At 35.3% G+C, this 23,748-nt stretch overlaps 1 long non-coding RNA gene across 3 annotated transcripts in view; it reads left to right on the plus strand.

Annotated features, from left to right (window-relative positions):
- Nucleotides 1–23,748, plus strand: part of LOC137757260 (uncharacterized) — a 399,943-nt gene that overhangs the window by 127,764 nt on the left and 248,431 nt on the right. For 2 of the 3 annotated variants that reach the window (XR_011072320.1, XR_011072318.1), the window contains 3 exons: nucleotides 2,055–2,170; nucleotides 22,676–22,858; nucleotides 23,302–23,448. This is a non-coding gene — a long non-coding RNA (uncharacterized lncRNA). Of the gene's footprint in view, nucleotides 1–2,054; nucleotides 2,171–22,675; nucleotides 22,859–23,301; nucleotides 23,449–23,748 lie in introns of those variants that run through there. The other variant, XR_011072319.1, reaches the window with a different exon arrangement.

Raw genomic sequence — 23,748 nt, forward strand, 5'->3', positions numbered from 1 at the left:
TTGTTACAATAAATGGATATTTAAAGATTGTTGAATTTTAAGATGTTGCTATTGATATAGGTTATTATTTGGGTATTATAAATACGTTTGAAAATATCAGATTTGCAAAAATTTTTTACGTGGCCTGTATTTATTGGTTATGATTTGAGAGAGTAAAACACAGATTAGAGTGTCACTGTGCAAATTCTGAGGTAAATTAGATTTTACAAGACTCTCTGTAATTCTAAAATGTTAATTTAAAATAGTATTTACTATAATTCACAGTAAATGAATAATAAAGCACACTTGACTGGCCTCCCAACTTTTGAGGGTAGGATTATCATTGTCTCATAAAAGGATGCGATTATGCTTTATTATTATAAACAGATTTATAGGTCTGGATTACATCTCGATTCTCTAACTTAATTTTACTCAAATTCAATCTTTCAGTGCGGCATTCTTGGCCCTTCAAAATATGGTTCAGTGTGCCTTTTAAATTATATTTTCACATTTTTCTTTACTCACTGCTATAATCTCTGGCTCATTATTCTCTAAACATGTCCTCTCCTTTCTTTCTAGCTCTGCTCGTGTTGGTTCTTTTCTCCATTGAAATCATGTGTATTTTACCAGGACTTTCTTAAATTTTATCTTCTCATTTAAGACTTTCTTAATTCTTTCACCTGTTTTTTGAGTTGTAATAATTGAAGTTGAATTCATATAACAATTTTATGTCAATGTACCAATATTATTCTGTTATATATTATAGCAATATTATTCTGTGATATATATTCCATTTCTTCCTCCCATCTCCCACTCTCCACCTACTATCTTACCTTATGCTCTTAGACTCTTAAAGCAAGAGATGAGAACAATAAATGAATCATATTGGTCTTCGTATAATAATAATAACAGCAACAATAATAATGATATCTGGAAATTTTAACTATTTACTAGAGGTAGATGCTGTTATATGTGCTGTGGTATAATATTTCTTTAGTCTATACAGATTACAATGACATCAGTAACATTTTTACTCCGTTTTATAGATGAAGAAACTCAGATTAGAGGTTACTTGCCCCAAGGTCATATAGTGGTGGGACCAGCAATTGACCGCAAGTACTAGGATTCCAGAGCATGGATTCAGAATCACTACACAGTCATCTGCTATGTTTACAATAGTAGAAGCTCAATAATTTTTTTTATTGAATTTACATTTTCAAAGAAATATACACTTATATATCAAAGTTTGATGCATCATGGTTAGTCTATTGAACACATGTACTTTCTTCAGAAAGATGCATTTAAAGGATGTCCACAGTATCTTTTTATGAAATATGGCTTTTATGAGAGGGACACTCCATGTAATATAGAAGATTAAACAGTATGATTTGAAAAATAAGGGATTTAAATCAGTTGACTATTATACCACTTGAATAAATGACTTTTCAAATCTAAGTTAATAACTTCTCATTATGAAGCATTATTCCGTGTGAAAATTATCAGTGGTGCATATTCTTACTGCTTATCACTGACTACTTTTCGGCTAATCTTTTGCAGAATAATCTGAGGTTATCCTCTTGTCTGTTTACTCCAGGCCAGGGAGGGAAAATAGATTTCATTTCAAGGATCATCTTTGTTTATTCAATTAATAGTAGCTGTCTGGAGCACTGAATTGAGAAGGGTTCTGAATCTTTGCCCAGCTCAAGAAAGAGTGATATGATCAGTTAGGAATATCTGATATAAACATGTGGCTGGGAGAGATAGCACAGTGCCTGCCACACTTGCCATTTCTGCTGTAGGCTGTTGTCTTTCAGTGTTCTACAGATATATGTTGGAGTGTAAAGGAATTTTGATATTAAGTAAAACTGAATAAAGAAATGCCTGGAATACAAAGAGTGATTTGTTCCCAGCTAGATATTTTGGAATAGGTCACTCTTTATATTACCTTATAATGTATGTAATGTGCAGATTTTTAGCATTATCTCTGTTAATGTTTCTGTCATCATGATATTATGACCTACACATTCCTATTCTACATTATATATCTTGACACTATTTTCTTATCCTTCTTTAAGGTACTGCTTGAAGAACTTTCAACCACTCTTGGTGATGCCAAGGATACATTTTGCTAAAACAGTAATTACGCTTCTGGACCCTTGCCTGGTAAAATGGAAAACATGTAAAACATTTGGTAAGTTTATTAAATTACTATCCAGCCTTTTCCTCAGTTTTTCCTTTTGTATCTACAGAATGGGGTAGTCAATAAAGGTATTGGATTAGAATGTTCACATTCTGTCTGTCCATAATCTTACTTGCTGTTTCCTGGATCCCTTCAGGTAATACTTCTGCGTCTTCATGGTCTTTCCTACATTAAATCTAATAGTAATTACCCCTAAAGTCACTTCATACCTACGGACTTTGATTTTTGTTAAGGATGTTGTCCATGTTTTGAGTCTTTTCTCTTTGGTCTCATTTAAATTATATGACAATTCAACTTGAATATAAAGATACATGATTACCTCTATTTTTGGGAGTATCATATACATTGTTTATGCTTATTATAGGCAAAATTATATTTCGTTTTCAAATTATACAGCTAGTTTGGGTTTTGTTGGAGATATTACAAACCTAAAATGTGCCACAGATCTCTCATTACATGTGTCTCTGCATGGAGATTTTCATCCACATCAACTCATGTCTTTACCTACTATCGTCCCATTGACAGAGATCTGCACAGGAATCTCTAACAAGTGATAAACACCTTTAGAAAGATTTGCCACTTTAATGTCTAAATGACTTTAAGAAACTAAGCTGTAACACTGTTGCTCATGATATAGATTTGTTTTTCACCTAGGGTAATAAAAATTTCAGTAAGTGTTTTGTCACAGATAACTATCATCCTCATCCTACCTTCCACTTCATATATATATATATATATATATATATATATATATATAAAATTATGTATGTGAAATTAACTTTGTAATAAAAAGTTATTCTCATTTTGTAATCAGGGTTCTTAGTTGCAGGCAGTTGGACTCACTCTAGCTAGTTTAAACAGAAAGGGATTTATTCAGGGTTATTAACGACCTCACAGGATCATTGGGAGAGCTGAAGTAACATACTCAAAAGAACTTAACTGCTAAGGGAACCTGCTGGGATATTCAACAGGTCAAATGCCCCAGGTTCTTTAATAGGTACATTATAAGGAGAAGAAAGGAATGAAGGAGGAACCTATAGATTAACAGAGATTTAAAAGAAACAGCAAAATTTTAAAAGGGGCCAAGATTAAACTATGGTGTCTAGGGGTGCATAATTTTCAAAGACAAACTGAGGCATATTAAAAATTTTAAGAATTTATTTGAGCAAAAATCCATTCTAATCAGGCAACACCAAACTGGAAGCAGTTAGTAGAGCTCCACCAACAGGAGCTCAGGGGAGAGACTTTTATAGAGAAAATGTGAAAGCAAAGTAAGGAGCTACAGCTTAAAGCCTGGCTTTAAGCTACAGCTTAAAGCCTGGCTTAAGCTACAGCTTAAAGCCTGGCTTTAAGCCTGGCTGTAAGGCTACAGCTTAAAGCCTGGCTGTTTGTGACTGGTTGTCCCTAGGTTTCAATTTTGTAAACTTGGGCCACTTACAGGCTTACATTTTGGTTTGGTTACTTATGTAGGCCATGGCATTAGAGTCACTTCAATCTAATGGTCTCCTTGTTTAGTTAAACAGTACTTAGGTGATAAAACTATAATGAAGCAGAAGGCAGTGGTTGTTATAATCATCAGGATAGTAGTTATATCTGGGGGAGTGGGGGACTTGTTATTGTGTTGGGTTACATGGAAGGGCTTATGGATGTCTTGCAAAATTCTATTTTATGATCTGGATAGTAGTTATAAGTGAGTTCACCTTAAAATAACTCATTAAGTTATTTATTTATTCTCTGTTTTTTTTTTCATATATGTGTTTTATTTTAAAATAAAGAAGTTGAAAATATAATTCAAAACAAATAACATATCAACAGCATGTCAGTAGTATCACCTTCTTATAAGAGAGAGATTACTTTTTAAAAGATGCTGTGTTGCACATACCATGTTTTTACTTGGTGAGTTATATTGGAGAACTTTTACATTTGAGTCATACCTAAAAGCTATTTTAACATTAATGTATAACACCAATGTACAAGACTAATATAGTGCAAATCTTTGCTTGGATAAAAAACAAATACATATATTCTTCTTCTAATCAAGGTGGGAAACATTAAATGCAAATGAACTGCAATTTTAAATATATAATGAATATAAAGATTATTGATATTCACGAACAGGAAATCTTGGCTCAGGTTAAGTGACCTGAATCCAAATGTTTGTTTCTTTGTACCTTTTAGGTGTGGCTAGATAACTCACATAGTAATTGATTTAGATTTAAAATAAACATTATAATGAAACTGTTTTTTCTGTTTGTCCCGTATTTCTTTCCTTCCTCCTCTGGTAACCACCCTCTTCCCTTCAGGGGACCTGGCCCTCTTCTACTCGCATTCTCTTGAGTTTGCGATGGCAATACCCTTCCTATTGATCAAGGATCAACCCAGCAACAGGCATGTAACTCAGAGTGGACCAGTCAGAAGCCTTCTCTGGAATTTTATAAATTGACTTTCAAAAGGAGGAGATCTCTCTCTCTCTTTCTCTGCTCTGTGGTCATTTGATGGGTTGATTTGTGTCTAGGGAGGAGAGTTTGCTAACGCTCTAAGAGAAGTGGTTCTGATATCTGGAGAGATAGGGAAGCTGTAGGGTCTAGAAGCATCATTTGAGGTTCCATTTGCATATATGTATATATGATGAATGATGCAAGATTTGCTAATGACAGATAGAAGGTATTTACTTTGAAGTTAATTTTATTTCAAGTTTTACATTTGGAAATTAAGCATCTTTAATTATTAGAAAGGAAAAAAATAGTTATTGTACCTGAGGAGCCCAGTCTACACGTGGACCTGAATTAGATGATGAGATTCTAGACTTTGAGCTGATTCTGTGATGGGATGAGAATTTGTGGACTCTAGGAGAGGATGAATGTGTTTTGCATGTGAGAGGGAAGTGAATCAGTGGGGCTCAGAGGGCAAACTCTGTTAGGCAACTTTTAAAATGTCTCCCCTGTCTCCTGGTATTCATGTGCTCCTGTAACCCCTTCCTTTTGAGTGTCGGCTAGACCCAGTGACTCTTGTAAAGAATAGTATGTGGAAAAAGTGATGGAATGTCACTTCCTAGGTTAGTTTACAGTAGACTGTGACTTCTGTCTTGCTTACCCTCTCTTCAAAATTATTTTCAACTTTCCCTCATGGTAATAGTTTTGCTATATATTGGTCTTGTGCTGATATTTAGTGAAAGGTGGGGTTTACCACTTGCTTTGGGCTACATTCTCAAACAACCTGACTTGAGGAAGACTGGCCTCACCTGCCAGGTGTGCTTGGGGTCACAACAGGCTTCATCCTACATGGGCCTTGAATTGTCCCTTGTGGACCGCCTTAATCAGAAACATACAAGAAGGGGAACTCTGGAAATGTAAATCAGCCTAGCCAAGTTGACATTGCAAAGCCACCACAATTACTCAGGATATAGTTCATTTATGAGTGACAGGATAAATGCATGATTTTTTCTTTTAATTTACCAATTTTCAAGGTAATGAATTGTTTCCTTATTATCCTCTGAAGTTAACTAATTATTTTTTAAATTAGCTTTTTATTTTAGAACAGTTTTAGATTTATAGATAACTTGTGAAATTATTACAGAGTTCCCACATATCCACTCAATTTCTCTCATTAATAGTTTACATCAGTATGGTACATTTGGTATAATTAATGAATGAATATTGACATATTAAATAAAGTGCATACTTTATTCATATTTCTTTTTCGGTTTTTTTTCTGTTTGTTTCCTTTTCTTTCTTGTTTCATATCTCATTCAGAATACTACATTATGTTTAGTCATAAGTCTTCTTAGGTTCCTCTTGGCTGTGACAGTTTCTAAGATTTTAATGACTTTTAATGATCTTGTTTTGAGAAGTACTGGCCAAATATTTTGTGAAATGAACATTAGTTGGGATTTGTAATATTTTTTTCTTATGATTTGATTTGGGTTATGTGTTTTTGGGAGCAAGATCACAGAGGCAAAGTGCCATTTTCATCAAATCATACTTGGGTACATATTATCTACATGACATAATAACAATGTGTCCATTGTCGATGTGGACCTTGCTATCTGTCTGAGGTAGTGTTTGGTGGGTTTCTCCATTGTAAAGTTACTCTTTCCTCCTCTTTCCATATTGTATTCCTTGGTAGGAAGTTACTATGCACAGTCCACGCTTGAGAGGGGAGTTACGCTTCACCTCTTGGAGGGTGGAGTATCTGCATAAATGATTTGGAATTCTGCATGGGAGATATGTTAATTCTTTCCCACTTCTTTATTTATTCAGTTATTTACTTAGATCAGATATGAAATAATGAATATTTATTTTATGCTTTGGTTATAATACAATGCTACTTTATTTTATGGTTCAAATTGTTCCAGCTTTGGTCATTGGGAGCTCAAGTCGACTCCTGTGTCCCTTTGAGATAGCTGTGTGTGTATGTGTATGAGAGCACTTCCATACTTTCTGGCACTACAAGAAGCTATAGGCTCATCTTGTATAGTTCTTGCCCCAGTGCTAGAACCAGCCATGACCCCCAGGAGTCCTGGTTCTTTTTATTGCAGAATGGTATTAGAAACCAATATCTGGGGCTAGGTGTGCTGTTGCAGCTGGGGTATCATTGCTTCTAAGCCCTCTCAGCTGATAGAGCACAGACATATATGTGTGTGTACTAAGCTGTGTGTGTACACATATCTATAAGAGATCTTTTTGTATAATCACTTATATTTGTATTAAACTAAACACCAGTTCATGCTGATGTCTCAGACTGTAATCCACTACCACATGGCTCTTCTAGACCCCTCCTCTTGCTTATTTGTAACCTACCACTCTAACAATGAGAAACCTGGTTTCTTCCATTCACCATCCATTTACTTAATTGTTCTACTCCAGTATGCATGCATAGCAGTATTAGTATTGTTATCCCATCCCTCTTGGGATATCACTTTATCAACTACAACACAAATGCTTACATACAATTTCTTTTGCCCCTAATTTTATAGACTCCACTCATTTTCAAAATTACTTAAGTCAGCACCTTCCCCCCAACCCCCTTCGGTAAGTTGTTTCACACATTTGTAATATAGTTCGGTTCTTTTGTCAAGGTTCACTCTTTGTGTTGAATAGTTCAAATGGGTTTAACAAATTTTTAGTGTCTTGTATTCACCATTACAATATCATACAGAATTGTATCACCTATTTAACCTTCTTCACCGACTTGTATCTCTGGAAACCACTGATATGATTATCATCTCTGCAATTTTGTCTTTTACAGGTTGTCATATAAATAGAATCATAATGTATGTGGTCTTTTTGGACTGGCTTCTTTCAAACAGCAGTACACATTTAAGGTTCATCTGTGACTTTTCATGGCTTATTAGCTTGTCTCTCTTTATCACTAAATAATATTTCATTGTATATATGTATCAGGACTTTTTATATACATTCACTTATTTTCACTTATTGAAAAACATCTTGGTTGCTTACAGTTTTTGGTGATTATGAATTAAACTGATATAAATATGTGCACATTTTTGTGTGAATGTGTTTTCAAATCAGTTGGATAAATACTTAGGGGTGTAATTGCTGGATTATGTGATAATACTATGTTTAGCTTTTTAAAAAAAAATCAGCTATAATGGACATGTAACATTATATTTGTTCCAGGAGTACAACATAATGATTTGATATTTGTATGTATTGTGACATGATCACCACAATAAGTCTAGTTAACATCTATCACCATACATAGTTACAAATTTTTTTTCTTGTGATGAAAACTTTTTAAGATCTACTCTCTTAGCAACTTTCAAATACACAAAAATACAGTACTATTAACCATAGTCACCATGCTATACATTACGTCCCCATGACTTACTTATTTTTAGTAGAAAGTTTGTACTTTTTAATACCCTTCACCCATTTTGCCAACCCCCTTACCGTACCTCTTCTGGCAACCATCAATCTGTTCTCTGTATCCATGAGCTCTTTTTTGTTTGTTTTAGATTCCACATGTAAGTGAGATCATAGAGTATTTACATTTCTCTGTTCAACTTATTTCCTTTAGCATAATGTTCTCAAAGTCCATCCATGTTGTCCCCAGTGGCACAGTTTCCTTCTTTTTCATGGCAGAATAATATTCCATTGTGTGTGTGTGTGTGTGTGTGTATACACACACACATATATATGTATGTATATGTAGTTTTTTATCCATTCATCCATCAATGCACATTAGGTTGCTTCCATATCTTGACTAGTATAAATAATGAGCAAAGTGATTCAGTTGTGTGTGTGTATATATATATATACATAAAATATATATTCTTTTTTATACTCTTTTCCATTAGAGTTTATCGTAGGATATTGAATATAGTTCACTGTGCTATTCAGTAGGCCCTTGTTGTTTATCCATTCTACATATGAGTTTGCATCTGCTAACCCCAAACTCCCACTCCATCCCTCCCCCACCCCCCTAAACCATGACATTTTTAATGATAGTCTATACAGGGGCAAAGTTTGAATCACTGACTTCCAGGTCCATGGTAGAGTAAAAGGGCATTTTTATATAAAATTTCCCAGATATTATATAGCAGGGCATTCTGAGATTATTTCTACCTTCTTAGAGAATTCTACTGGAATTAATTTATTGGGAATTTTTATAAAATTTTATTTTTTCTAAGTAATTTTTATTGGGTAGCATAAAATTTCTTACTCTTCAGGTTTCAAAAACATTTTAGATAGAAAATATGGAGAATAACATGTTGACATGAAAAAAGAAAAGGGCATTTCTAGTTTCCATTGTGTCAAGTGGGTGACCTTTTGAATCTGAACTAAAACAAATTGGCAATGACAGCTTTGAATTTTCACTGATCTCTCCTGAAAACATTATTGCAAATTGTATCTTAGCAGAAGTGTTTTTTTAAAATAATGAATTATTCATGAAAAATCACTTTATCTCATAGTACACCTGCTGAGAAGGTTTTGCGTTGCCTATTAAAGTGTATGCAAAAGCTGTGCAATTAAACCTTCAAAATCAGATTCATTTTGCTTTGCTAATGCCTTATAATGCATCATAGGAAGGGTAATGACAAACATGTATTTATATTCATAGAATATTAAAAAAATAATTAGTACTTGAAAAGGTCATAGAAAAGATCAAAGAATGACTTGCTGTGGCATTTAGCCAGAGGTTGAGGTGGTGAGGGACACATCTCTCTCTCTCTTTTTTTTTTTGATTGATGCTCTTGTCCATTGCATTTGTACTCTTAATATTGTTTAGAATTAGTTCATACCTCTGCATACAAGTTTTACAGTGCTTTCACTGATAATAGCCTACAGCAGTAATCACAGAAGATAGGCTTTCACATTGTCTGTTCATGAGATTTCTGGCTCTAGTGGGTATCTCATTAGTTGATTAAAAAGGTAGAAGTGGGATCTCATGGCCAGGAGTTTAAATACTGAACAATTTTATTTTGAGGATTCCACACCCTCAAAAGACCTTAGTTTAAAGATCAAAGCAGTTAAAATGCAGGTGAAGTTCTACTATAAAATATATTCCTACAAAAAAATTCTCATTCATAAATATATTTCTATTTTACTGTGGGTAATATGTTGATTCAAAACTTTACATGTTTCTTTTATTTATTGGGCTTGTGTAACAAATCATTTCTCTGGTGCCTGTCCATGTAATAGTTATATTTTTATACATGGGCTTCCATTTTATTTGCATTATTATTCATTTTTAATCATTCCTTCATTTATTCAAAAGTAATTATCATGTATATATTATGTTTTAATTATTGCGCTAGGTTCTAGTGGGCAGGAATGAAAGTGTGTCCCTACCTTTAAGAAGTTCAAGGTTAGTGGAAGAGACAGACATGTAAATTTACAGTTATATTGCAGTTGGATAAGTGCTATGATTGATTGGTGCCCAAAGTGCTTTGGGATCTTAAAAGTGAGGTACCTAATGCCTCCAGGTTTTGGAGGATTGCCAGTAAAGACTCTCCAGGGAAAGTTGCAGTTGAGGGTATCTTGAAAGGTGAGAATAAGTTAGCTACATGATAAGGAGGAGGAGGGTATTTTAAGGAGAGAAAACAACATGCATAGAGGCAGGAAACAGCGTGTCATGTTCAGGAAACTGCTTGCACCGTGCCAGTGGGGTTATGGTGGGAGATACGATCAGGGGTCAGATTATGTAGATTCTGGTACTCTTGAACTCTTGTCTTTAGTGGATTGGTCAGCCATTGGAGACTTTAAACTGGCAGATGATGATCAGAATTGTAGTCTTAAAAGGTCATTCTAGAGCAAGTGGGGGGGTTAGATTTGAGGAGAGATTTAAGGTAGGAAATTATTATAGTAGTCAAAATTGGGTATGGTAATCCCCCAAATTAGATCAACAGCAGGAAGGATAATGAGGAAGGGAAAGATTTGAAACTTATTTGGAAGTAGAACCAACAGGACATGATGACCAATTAGATTTATGAGATAAAGGATCCAGGAATGACTTAAAACTATTTGGCAAGGTAGATGGTAGTTTCTTTCCAGATGAGATATGCAGAAGGAGGAACAGGCAATAGCTGAGGTATGCTAAGTTTTGGTCAAGCATTTGGGTTGTACCATAAAATAACAGTGAACTCATCAACAAATTACAAGAGTGGAAAGAACATTGTATTTTGAGGAGACCTGGGAATTATTCCTAGTTCTTGAAAAAGCTGATTGCATAAACTTGTATGCCATTTGAATGCTCTGAGCCTCAATTTACCTTCAGCGGCAAAAAAAAAAAAAAAGGGAGGTTGGGCTATGTGGTCTCTAGAAATATTTCAACACTAGAATTTTGATTATGGAAAATTTCCATACCAACAGTCTCAATTAAATACATCTTTTCTCCAAAGTAACCATCTAGAAAGCAATAACACATGAGAATTTTAGGAACCAAGAGGAGAAGGCAAGGGAGTATGTGGCTCTCTGTATGGTAGACTTTTCTTTCACTGGTTTTAAGCAAATTTTTAAACTTACCAATTCACTATAGAAAAGGATGATGATTTCATCTTTATCTCTTAAGAATGCAATGTTATAACGGTGATTAGTGTTACCAAATTTTAATTAACAATAAATTTAGAAATCTAGATATAAAAACTAGACAAATTTCTTACTATAACACTGAAAGAAAAATTAAAATATGTTTAGTTTTATACCTGTATTCAACTTTTAGAGAAATTAGATCAAAGTATTAGCATAAGAAGTATAAAGTCCTGATATTTAAATAAAAGTATATTTTCCTATTCTTTATCACTTCTCATTAATTAGTACTTAGATATTTCTTTTTCTGGGCAAATTTTTCTGACCATCCCATCCCGTCCTCTCTTTTTTTATATCTAGGTCTCCTGCCTCAATGTGCCCTATATTCTGTTGTAACACATCACGCATTGCTTTAGGCTTTCTTGGCCACTGCCCTTACTAGATTATGAGATCCTTGAAGGCAGCAACTTTGTCTTCTGTCATCTCTATTTACCCAAAACCTACTATCCTACTGGCACACAGTGAGTGCTCACTAAGTATTGGCCGAAAAAGTGAATAAATAAGTGAATGAATGGATCTTCCAAAGAAGACTTGGTGCATATGTTCTTATTTCACTCCTTTGGCAAAGATTCTTCAACAATCCTAGGAAGGCTACTTGGGATGATGGTGAAATAGTGTGACCAGCAACACCATCTTTATATTGATCACATTTAGCTCTTCCTATCCCTAAGTTCCAGATGACTAGGAATTTTGATTCTGTCAGTAACCTTCTCAATTGAGAAAGGGAATCAGATCGACTTGATTAAAGTTACATCTTTATAAAACAGGCAATATTACTGACCTGTTACATGCCCAAAATGGCAGGTTTTTCTTTTACTTCTGAGGTTCACAATAGATTATAAGCATATACATTATCAAATTACTTTATTTTAGGTTGATATTATCTTCTAGTTCCTTGTAACTGAAGGCTTCAGTGTTGTAATTTCATATCAAGATTTGGGTACACAAGACACATCAATAAATAATTGAGTTGTTAACTAAATTTAATAATGCTGTCTCTTGCCTTTTTTTATATTATTACTGCTCTGCTAGTTCAGCTCCTTATTAACTCTCATTTCAACAATCATAATAGCTTCCCCACTGAATCCACTGCCCCTTGTCTCTTCCATAGGAAATCTGTCCTTCTTACTGACTGCCAGAGTGATCTCAGTATACATAAGACACAGCAGTATACTCAGAGTATCTCTGCTCAAAAACATTCCTCTTGGGGCTTCCCTAGTGGCGCAGTGGTTGAGAATCTGCCTGCCAATGCCGGGGACACGGGTTCGAGCCCTGGTCTGGGAAGATCCCACATTCCGCGGAGCGACTGGGCCCGTGAGCCACAACTACTGAGCCTGCGCGTCTGGAGCCTGTTCTCCCCAACAACAGAGGCCAAGATAGTGAGAGGCCCGCGCACCGCGATGAAGAGTGGCCCCCGCTCACCAGAACTGGAGAAAGCCCTCACACAGAAACGAAGACCCAACACAGCCAAAAATAAATAAATAAATAAATTTATAAAAAAAAAACAAACAAAAAAACCACAACATTCCTCTTCTGGGTTCTTATAAAATAAACACTCCCTTAGCTTGGTACAAAGAAAACCAGGTCTGGATTAGGATCCAAATCCAGCTTACCTGTATAGCCTCTTGCTCTATTATATATTGTAAAATCAGTCAAATTAGAATCTCTGAATTACTTAAACATGAGCAACACTTCACTCATGGTATTTTTTTAATTTTAGCTTGGCAATTCCTTTTTTCCACTTTGTCAAAATTCAAATCCCTGCTCAATGCCATAGTACCTGAAAACTATTTTTTGGCTGATTGGCTGATTCATCTATTAAGCTTCTCTTATTCTTTCAGTAAAATGTATCTTCTCATTGGTGTATTCATGATGCTTGGATATCTGTGATATGCTAATCAGTCTGTTACAATACAAATGATTATACACATTTAACTCTTTTGCTAGGCTTTAAGCTCCCTGGGAGCTGACCTTTGTCTTGATGACTTTTGGGTGCACAATGGCATTAAGAGAGGATATATACATACAGCTCCTGGAGTGGAGGCAGAGCCTTTTGGTCTACCTTTCATGATGTGAGATTTCAATTTCAGAAAATACTGCTATTGTTTGTTTTTCCATGGGCCTGGTTGAATCAGTCAATTCATAGTACCCAAACTCACCAGAGAAGGTTTGATAAGTTACAGGGCTAGCTTATTAATTTGTATGGAGATATACTTTGTCTGATATCTGGGGCGTCACCTTCTAGATGCAAAGGAAATTGGAAAATGAAATTAGTAACCAGAAGGATGCTCTAAAAAACAGAAGCAAAGGATTTGTGATGGCTTGGGGGAATATTTCATTCAGCCTATGGGAAAGCTTGAAGAAATGATTTACTCTGGTATTGAATATAGCTATCTAGTGGCTGAACAGTTTTTCTTCCAGAAGCAAAATCCCTAGCATTATACAGACCATGATAGACACAAACTTTTCTTGTTTGCTCATGTTGTTTTTTTTTTTTTCTAGATTCTACAGTTCTTTTATTTTAACAAGATAACAATTATCTCAGACACGTTACGGTAAAATTGGTAGCTGCTTCATTCTCTTTCTATATTAGTGAATTGACTCATATTGGAGTTGAGGGGCATATTTGTTAAGGCGACTGACTCTTGGAGATGGGCCAGACTTCTTGCTGGAGATCTGGGGTCCCGGTGGTCTCATTTGCAAACGTATTCTCAGAAAATCAAAGTTTATTATTTCTGGAGATGACTATATTAATCTATTTCATATTGGATCTTCCTTTGCATCTCAGAAGGTGATCCCTGATTCTTGACTGTACCCACTGTGAGGCTTTTAGACCATGGTTATCTTTCCATACCCTCATGGCTCATGGCCCATGAGTTGTGTCTTATACGCCATGGTTATTGAAGAGTCATAAATATAATACTACTAGTTGGTTTATATTTTGAAACAATAAAATAATTACATATAGGTAAAAATATAAAAACGAAATATGTACTGGTATTTAAACCAACTTTATATGATTTTTCTGAAAGGAGAAGGAATTCTGGGGCAGACCCAGGAATAACTTTCAGCACGTTCCTTTTTGCCATATGTGTCACAAAGTTATTTTGCAATTAAGTACAAAATTTCTGACTGCTGGAAAGGTTTCCTTAACCTTCCCTTACTGAATCAGTATGAATTTGTTTATGCTTATTTGTAACACCCTCATTGTATGTACTTATATTCTCTTGAGCTTTTTGAAACTGTTAAAGGATTTTTGAAGTTGAAGTAGAAGACACACTTTTTCTCTTGTAACTTTTTTTTTTTTTTTTTTTAAGAAATTCACGTTCTTTTATTTATTTATTTATTTTTGGCTGTGTTGGGTCTTCGTTTCTGTGCGAGGGCTTTCTCTAGTTGTGGCAAGCGGGGGCCACTCTTCATCGCGGTGCGCGGGCCTCTCACCATCGCGGCCTCTCCTGTTGCGGAGCACAGGCTCCAGACGCGCATGCTCAGTAATTGTGGCTCACGGGCCCAGTTGCTCCGCGGCATGTGGGATCTTCCCAGACCAGGGCTCGAACCCGTGTGCCCTGCATTGGCAGGCAGATTCTCAACTACTGCGCCACCAGGGAAGCCCTCTCTTGTAACTTTAAAAGGATATAAATATTGCTGATTTGCTTGAAACTAGTTAACATATAATAAGTAAGAGTTTGTTTTTACTTATAGTTTGATCAGGAATATCAGTAGTAACATAAAGTAGAGAAAACCCCTTGAGGCATTTAATGTATCCACATTATAAAGCACAGCCTAATGAAAGAAAAACAAACAAACAAACTTACATTCCCATCTGTTAAAACCTCAAGTTTATCTACATATAATGAAACAAAAACATCCTGTCTTACTTGACACATGTCACAGCTGTATGTTGATTCATTTGGAATGGACAACATTTCTGAGGCTTAGGCTCCTGATAGAGAATGCCCTTCTTCTCCCCTTAATGAGAAACCACAGGATGCAATTCTAAAGGCCTCAGAATTGTCATGACAGGGCATGGAACAACAGATGGTCCCTTAGGCAGACTAATCCTATGTTATTTAATACCAAAAGCAAAACTGTCAACTGTTTCAGGGAAAACATAGAGCCCGGAACCAAAGAATTGATGAGTAAACATGAAAGAAATTGATTTCGAAATATTTAGTTTGAAATGTATTTTAATTTTTCAGTCTAAACACACATTGTTACTGATTTGGAATTCTAAACCACTGTTTGGATTTTAAGAATAAGTTCTTTGGAAATTGCTGGAAAGAAAACTCTCTCAGGAGACCTTTAACTAACAATTTTAAATGAACCAAAAAAATTGTAATAGATTAGTGTGGGTTATTGTTTGAGTATTAGTGTATGTGAGCAACAGGTCAAAAGAAGCAACCTCTTCAGAAATTTAATAAATGCGTTCGGAACCTATGGCATTTTCACGGAGTTTGACATATATATGGTAGGTTCATCCTGGACCTTCTCTAAGGGAGTTTAATTACTTATTTGAGAATCTCATTATACTCATAATGTTATGGTGAGATTCCACAATGAAATATTTTTGTTCTTTACAATAGAAGTTCTGCTTTTCATTAAGATATCCTTTTTAATATAAAAGTACTCACAAAATTTAAATAAAGGAATACATGTTCCTTATAGAAAATGAGTGCTATTTATATCTTCCAATATCTTCTAATCCTACTCCCCAGAAATTATTACTATTGCCAGTAAGATGAATAGAGGGAGATCTATATAGTTTTGGGGTCATCAGCATTTAGGTATTGGATGAAACCCTGCGTGTGATTGAAATCAACCACATGGAATATCTAGCATAAGAAGAGTAGAAAGGCCCGAGCCAAAGGGAGCACACATTTACTGAGCTGTAGGTGAAGGAGATGGAACCTAGAAAAACACTGCTGAAGAGTGGCCTGAAAGGAAGGCTGAAAAATCATTGAATAGTTGGATTCATGAAAATCAAGGATGAAGAGAGTTTCAAGCAGTGGTTACTAATGTCAGATATGATGGAAGTGTCAAACTGTGTACAGACAAAAACATTGCAATTTAATTTGGGAACTAGGAGGTCATTAGTGAGAAATGCCATTGGAAATGGATTGGAAGCTGATGGTCATGGGTTGAGAATGGAAAAAATAGAGAAAGCTACTAGTACAGTGATCTGAGAATCTTGACTATAGAAAGAAAGAGGAATGGAGGCAGCTAGAAGTCAAGGAAACATTTTGTAGGATGGGAGAGACTTGTACATGAGGTAAAGGGAAGTAGAGGATAGAGGAGAGTATGAAACTAGTGAAGTACAGTCTGAGAGGAGGAGGGTAAAGATTTATTCTTGAGCAAAGAAGATGGGTTGAAATACAGATAAAGATGAAAAAGTACAGTCGACCCTCTGTATCTGTAGGTTCTGCATCCGTGGACACAGAGGGTTTGAGCAGTTGCAGATTTTGATATCCCTGGTGGGTCCTGGAACCAATCCCCTTCGAATACTGAGGGATGACTGCACAAGCAAGGACACATTTGCTGCAGAGACTAAAACAAAAAATTCTTTTAAATGGTAAGGACCTTGCATTTCAAGACTTAAATACATTCATAAATATTTTAACCTGAGGGACATGAGAGAGGTGTCTGACCAGGGACAGTTAAAAAATGTGTCATCCCTGATTGGTGACCCAGATGACTTCGGAGACCCTGACTTTGTTGTGAAACAAGTCATTAGGGTTGTGTATTTTGTCCTGTTGTACCTAGGAGCCTGACTGTAGGAACTGAAACACAAATCTTTGAATTTATTCAGGCTTAGGGTGGAGTGGAATGTAGTAATGGGAAATGATGGATCATGGTCTATAGGCTGTTCTGGAAAGGAAATGAAAAAAGTTGAATGAGAGTGTAGAAAAAAAAAAGAAAGAAAAGGGAGATTAAGGGACTGGAGGATGCTGATGATGTGGAAAGACACTTGTAATGAAAGTAAGGTAATGAGAGAGTTAAATAATGAGATATTTGGCTCACAAAATGATAATTAAGTTTGCGATTCCAGAAGCGGGACTGTTCTGGGTGTGTAACATGGGTGAGGACTGCTGAAGTGGAAGAAAGTCAAAGTTCTATAAATTGGCATAAACTTTAATTTCTAATAGAAAAAGCCCATGAAAGTTAGAAGAGGATTTATTTACAAAACTCTGTGCTATACATTGTGTTTTGTATTTCAAATTAGGGTACCCCCTTTAAAGGAAATGAGAATCAATTCACCTGTTGGTGATTGCTTAAGGGGAGGTACTTATTTACTATTGTATATTGTGTTATTAGTGCCCAGTCCAAGGGCTGCCAACAGAAGAAACTTAAAGATTTGTTGAATAAATGAACAAATTAGTGAGTAAAATAAAGGCTAGAACTAAAACTGATTAATACCAATTCATGATCTAAGAATTGTCGTCTCTTAAGAGGTTGAATTATTTGCTAACATTTCTTTCGGTTTGTTATTGTGGTTGGGAATTCAGAAGGCATTTGGAATTGTAAAATATTATTTTTCATTTAAGCTGAAATTCTGTAAAGTGTTAGATTTACTGAAACCAGTAATCATTTATGTTAATCAATTGTAAAAACGAAATTACCTATATAATCCTGTGTGTGTGTTTGTGTTATATAGGGTAGTCTTCTAAAATAGACAGATGTGTCATATAAGTGTCCCATCCACTCCGAAGAAATAAACACTCTTGTAATGTTTGACATCACTGCCTTGAATCCAAACAGAAGGATTCAGGAGTATAGTGTAATTAGAACAGTATTTATAAAAATTTGCAAATGTTGCACCCAATTGCTTATTTTACTTGAGGCAGAATTTACAAATGCAGAATACAAATGAGATAGAAGAAATTTTATGTATATTTTAGAATGTGCCAGAGCTTATATGGCTATAAAATGGGAAAGTCTTTAGAATACAATTCAGTAGCAAATATATGGTTAAACCCCGCCCCCTTTTTTTCTTTCCTTCTTTTTAAAAAATTTATTATTTCCAAGATATATTGTTAAACATTCCAGAACTCTGATGGAAAATTTCCAGGCTTGGAATACTAACATGAATAATTATGTTTTTCTTCTATTGAAAGACAATACATGTTAACCTTTTCTAGATGTTTCTAAACATCTAGAGCTTTTGCTTCAACAGTCTCTTTTGGTGTTCTTTGATCAATCAGGCAAGTCATGGTTTTCTTTTTCTCTTCTTTTATTTCTTTTCTTTTCTTTTTTTTTTTTAGAGAGAAATCAGGGCTAAGATCTCCATTGAGGTTGGTGAGGAAAGAGTTACTCAATAGAAATTGTATACATATATACCTATGAGTAAATGCTGAATTAACAGAATTGCTGATTATATCTTAAATCATTCTTTAAAAAATTAAAAAATCATTTAATGTAAACTTTTGTCCAGGAATCTTCAAGAACCACAATACTCACTTCTTTACATTATTTAAATCAAAACTGAATTGACAGTAATTTTCTACTGAGCTTTTCAGCAAAATAGTTAATGTTCTGTCATCATCGAGATGATTTCCCATTTGACCCAACACATATCAGCTCTTGATAGTGTTTATAGAACATTTTGCTTAATGGGACAAAACACCATATCCAAATACTTGGAAGAATTCCTTCTATTTTTGTAGAAGGATTGATCTGCTGGGCTGGTTTAACGATTGTTTATGGGGGTAAAATAGAGGAATACTAGCTGTGCTTGCACTGTAGACATTGTTCTTATTTTAATGTTTTGTATTCCACCTGCTTCTAGAAAGGTTGGGAGCAAATTGTAAAATTTGGAGGAATGAACAGTAACACTCAAATATACAGTGATCAAGATTTTTATTAAAAGTAAAACAAACAAACAAAAAAACCTACTTCAAATTTTTGGACAATTTTCATACATAAACTCCACAAAGGCATATATTTATTTATGTTTAATATTTTCTTTAAAAATACTAAGTACAAATCCAGTTATAATTTTTTAGAGTTAAAAATTCATTAATTTTTTTTCAATCTTCATTCTGTTATTTTTAAATTTTATTTTATTATTATTTTGTAACATCTTTATTGGAATATAATTGCTTTACAATGTTGTGTTAGTTTCTGCTGTATAACAAAGTGAATCAGCTATACGTATACATATATCCCCATATCCCTAATAATAACATATATTTAGGCATTTAGAACATGTTTCTAGAATTTTATGATAAAATTTAGTATTTTTGCTTACTACTTTGGCACTGTGATGCTTTTATCATTGATTTTTAAAGTAATAAAGTAATGCTAATCATTCTCATAGTAATTTACAAGTAACTAAAGCTCTTATTTAGATTTCACAAATTTGGATTAAATGTAAATTTTCTTATTAAAATTAGGCACATAAATGATATAATATGTCCATTTCAATCAACATTTTGGCTCTAAAATTAAATATAAATAGATGATATACTAAAGCTGGAAAAGCCAGATTGATTTTTCCAAGATCTTTTTGTTAAGTATTTGAATTTTCTTTGAAAATTACCGAGATTCAAATGCTTCTTCTGGATCTCCTTAACTCTACCACCCAAATTCTCTCTTTTAAATTCTATGAATTAAATTCTCTAAGCATCAGTTTCTTTTGTAAAATGACTAACAGTAGCTACATCTTAGTGCTGTGAAGATTAAATAAAGTAGAACTTTTTCAGTGATTGATGCAGTGTTGGCCTTCAGGCAGTGTTAGTGTAGCTGAAGATTAAGGAACAGATTGATAGTAAAGGAAGGACCATAAGCCATCATTCCCTGCTTATTGCACACCATGCCACAAAGACAATAGGATCCTTGACTTGGGCTTTCTGAGCATTTGACAAGGGCCTCATACAGTGCTTTCCAACTAACTTCCAACTGCTAGTGACTGTGTTTCTGTGCCTGAGAGTTTTTCTCCACAAGGCGAAAACTGCTCTACATCTAAAGCTGGCCAGAAGTTCAGGGGAATTAACACCTCTGGGTGCAGCCCTTAGGCACTGCCAGTGGGAGTTAGTGTAGCTCAGCTCCCTCACTCTAACACTCTAAACTCTAGTTGTCCACAGTATTATTTGGTTCTATGATAAACTTTATTGACTGTTTTCCTTCCCTTATCTCACTTCCCTACTCTTTATCAGTAATTCCTGCACTTCTCAAATGAATTATTGGCACACAAATCCTTGTCTCAGGGTGTGCATATGAGGATATCCAAACTAAGAGCAAATTAATGTAAATTGAACAATCACTGCTTCCGCCATTCAGTTAAGCTCAATGTGAATTTGAGAATTCTGCAAGAAAGTTAGACATAAAAGTCAATCAGGACACAGATGAGGGAAAAATTAAATTATTAATTTTGTCTGGGACTCAAAGAAGAGAGGTATCCCAGGAAGAAGAAATAGCATGAGCAAAGAATAAGAATGGAAAAAGCATGCAATATTCTGAGAATGATTAGTAGCCCAGTGTGGCCAAAGAGAAAGGCAAGATGGGCCCAGGGAGGAATGGCTGCTGATGAGGCTGGGGCCACGCTGGAAAAAAGCTGCCTATGCTAACTAAACTCATATGTTGGCTTTATTCTTTTGGCAGTGAACAGGCATGAAAGCTTTTTAAAGATAACAATGACTTGACTACAGTTATGCTTTAAAAAGAGTAGGGAATGAATTGGGCTAGGACATGACATGGATAGGAAAATCATTCAAGAGGCTATTGCTGTAATGCAAAAAAATAATGAGGCTTTACCTAGTACAGTGGCAATTTGAATGGAAAATAGCTTCTTGATACTAAAGGTATTTCACCTCAAGGATGAAGAGGATTGGGAAAAAAAGTGATGAGGGAAGAGAGGAGTTTAAGATGACCCTAAAGTTTCTAGTTTAAACGAATGTTTGGATTGTGATGCTTTTATTGTCATGTTAGGGAATTCAGAAGAAAGTGAATATGTAATATGTATTATGCATATAACATTTACATGTAGAATGGATTAAAGGTGGTAGAATGTGTGTGCGGGAATCCAATGTCATTGATAGTTCAAGGCAAAGAAGTCCCCTGCCCTGGGCCCTGTGTTTACAAGGGACCCCTTTGAACTGTTCTCTGCCTGTGCTCTCTCCATGGGGCAAGGGGTTGGGTCCACCTAGAGTCCACATCCCCTGCTCCTGGGTGCCTGGAATCGTGGGATTCTTAGTTCAGAGGGCCCCAAACACACTTTCAGGCCTTTAACCAATGTCTCTGCTCTCAAGGATGGGCTCTGTTGCCTTGCTATGCATACCTATGCCCAAGTGGTGGCCAATGGATAGCATTCGCTGTGGGCAAAAGAGACAGAACTGGGACATGCTGGCTGAAGTGTCCACACAGGGCACCTCATTGTGCATGTTGGAGCTGATAGTGGGAGGAAAAGGAGGGTAGGCCATGAGGCTCTGTGTCAGAGACCAGGGGTTAGGAACAAGCTTCTCCTGTGCCGTCAAGTTCTAGTGCAAAACTTCAAGGAATCCAAAAATTCTAAATTCAGACTTGCTTATCTGATCATTATGAAATGTGTTTTTCAAAGAAGGAGGACAGTACACATTTTACATAATCGTTTGTTAGCTAGATTTGTGACCTTTAAATATTTAGACAAATGGTGTATGGGTTTCCATGTGCACTCTTGGCTCAGGCCCCACAAATTTGAGAAGCAGACTTAGTGAAATCAACAGATTTGTGTGATGATACAAGCCCATGTTAGATTATAGCAGTTGAAATGGAAAGAAAAAGAACCTAAAGGGTACTTTTTAAGGTGCATTTAACCATCAGTCTCAGATTTATTTAAAGATTAAGTTGGGCTTCCAAAGTATCCCTTATTCGTGGCCAGCAACAAAAAAACCCACAATGATTATAGAGTTTAAAAGCAATATGTATTAATTTCAGTTTAATTTTCTGTCCTTAAGTCACATAGTGTGTGTTTTCTGTTTCAATTTTCTTTCTATTAATCAATATGAAACAGTATTGAGCACAGTGGTTAATATGACAAAGATACTGTGTTATTCACTTTGGGCTTATTTCTCTGTATACCAACGCAACATTTGAAAGCTCCTATTATAAAATTAATGGAAAAGAGGCTTTATCAAGCTAGAGTCATAAATTTGATCTAAGAATACAAAATAAAAATATTACCTTCTTTACCTTTATAGAACAGTGCAGAAAAACTGGAAAATTAGGTATCTTCATGCCTGGCTAAGTACAAGTGAGGACCCTACCTTTCTACTCAGAAAAATATCTATGTCATCTCTGGTCCACGTTTAGTTCATGGGAGAAAAAGCACAGCAACACCACAAAAGTGTCTTTAAATAGAGTGAAGTTTCTCTCTTCAAAGGTTGAAAGTCATTTATCAGCAATAGAATCTGTATTGCTTGGAAATTTTTTCTGGTGTTTCATGGAACTCATTTTCATCATATTATATGTCTAGTTTTTGTAGATTTGCACATTTACACATCTGAGTTTGTCTTCTTGGATTTGACTTCTTAAAAAGTACCACCAGACCTTCAAAAAAAATCTCTCATTCTGAGTAAATTAAAGCAGGCTGCCCAGCTTACTGTGTGTCCAGCTGGCTAAAGGCTTAAACAGGAAAAGGACGCAAGGAGATTCTGTGGTAGGTATAAGATAAACATGCTCTTGTTTATGTTTTGCTGATACTCTGGTTGTTTAGAAGTTGGGGAATTTTTTTTCCTTGCTTTGGGCTGTTCTTTTAAAAAACCAAATAATCATCTAGTGTGCCTTGTAGCTTTGATCTTTGTTTTTATATTTTGTTATACAAGGCTCAAAGTCTTACAGTTTGTTGTGTTTCATACTTTGTCAGATCACCCTCTCTCTACACATATTACCCACAGATGGCTGGAAGTAAAAAAAATAAAGGAAAGGTAGAGTATCTTAAAAATTGACGTCTCCCATAAAATCTGGGAGATCATTGTATAAATATTGGCATACTTTTGCAGGTGCTAAAATAGAATTCTGTGGCCTCTCACCTAGTATAATTAACTTTCTTTTATTTCTCAGTGTTTACCATATCTTTTCTTAACCTTTGTTTTTCACAAGAGTGCCCTTGGGACCAAACTGAGGAAGTCATACAGACACCTGCATGCCACAAGGCAAACACCAACCTCATTCTAGCCCCAGGACAAAGGTCCTGCAAGCCGGCTCTGCAGATTCCCCGAAATGCCTTTTATGCTACAGTGATAAATCATGTGAGGATATGAAATCAGTCTCCAGAGGAATGCTACAGTGATTTGCTAACTGTGACACTCACAGAAACATTGGTACATTGAGTGACTTAAAAATTCAAGCTTATACTTTTAAATTCAGTTATAAAACACTGTGTGTATGTATTTGTGTGTGTGTCTACCTCACACATATTTTAGTAGTCTCTGGAATCTAGTAGTTCCTCAATAGAATGTGTTACTTGGAACATGGATTGGAGCAGCACACACTAATAATGTTACATGGTGTTTTTAAAATCAAATGTAGACTACAGATCCTGGTGAC

This window comes from Eschrichtius robustus, chromosome 2 (genome assembly GCF_028021215.1).
Source record: "Eschrichtius robustus isolate mEscRob2 chromosome 2, mEscRob2.pri, whole genome shotgun sequence".
NCBI lineage: Eukaryota > Metazoa > Chordata > Mammalia > Artiodactyla > Eschrichtiidae > Eschrichtius > Eschrichtius robustus.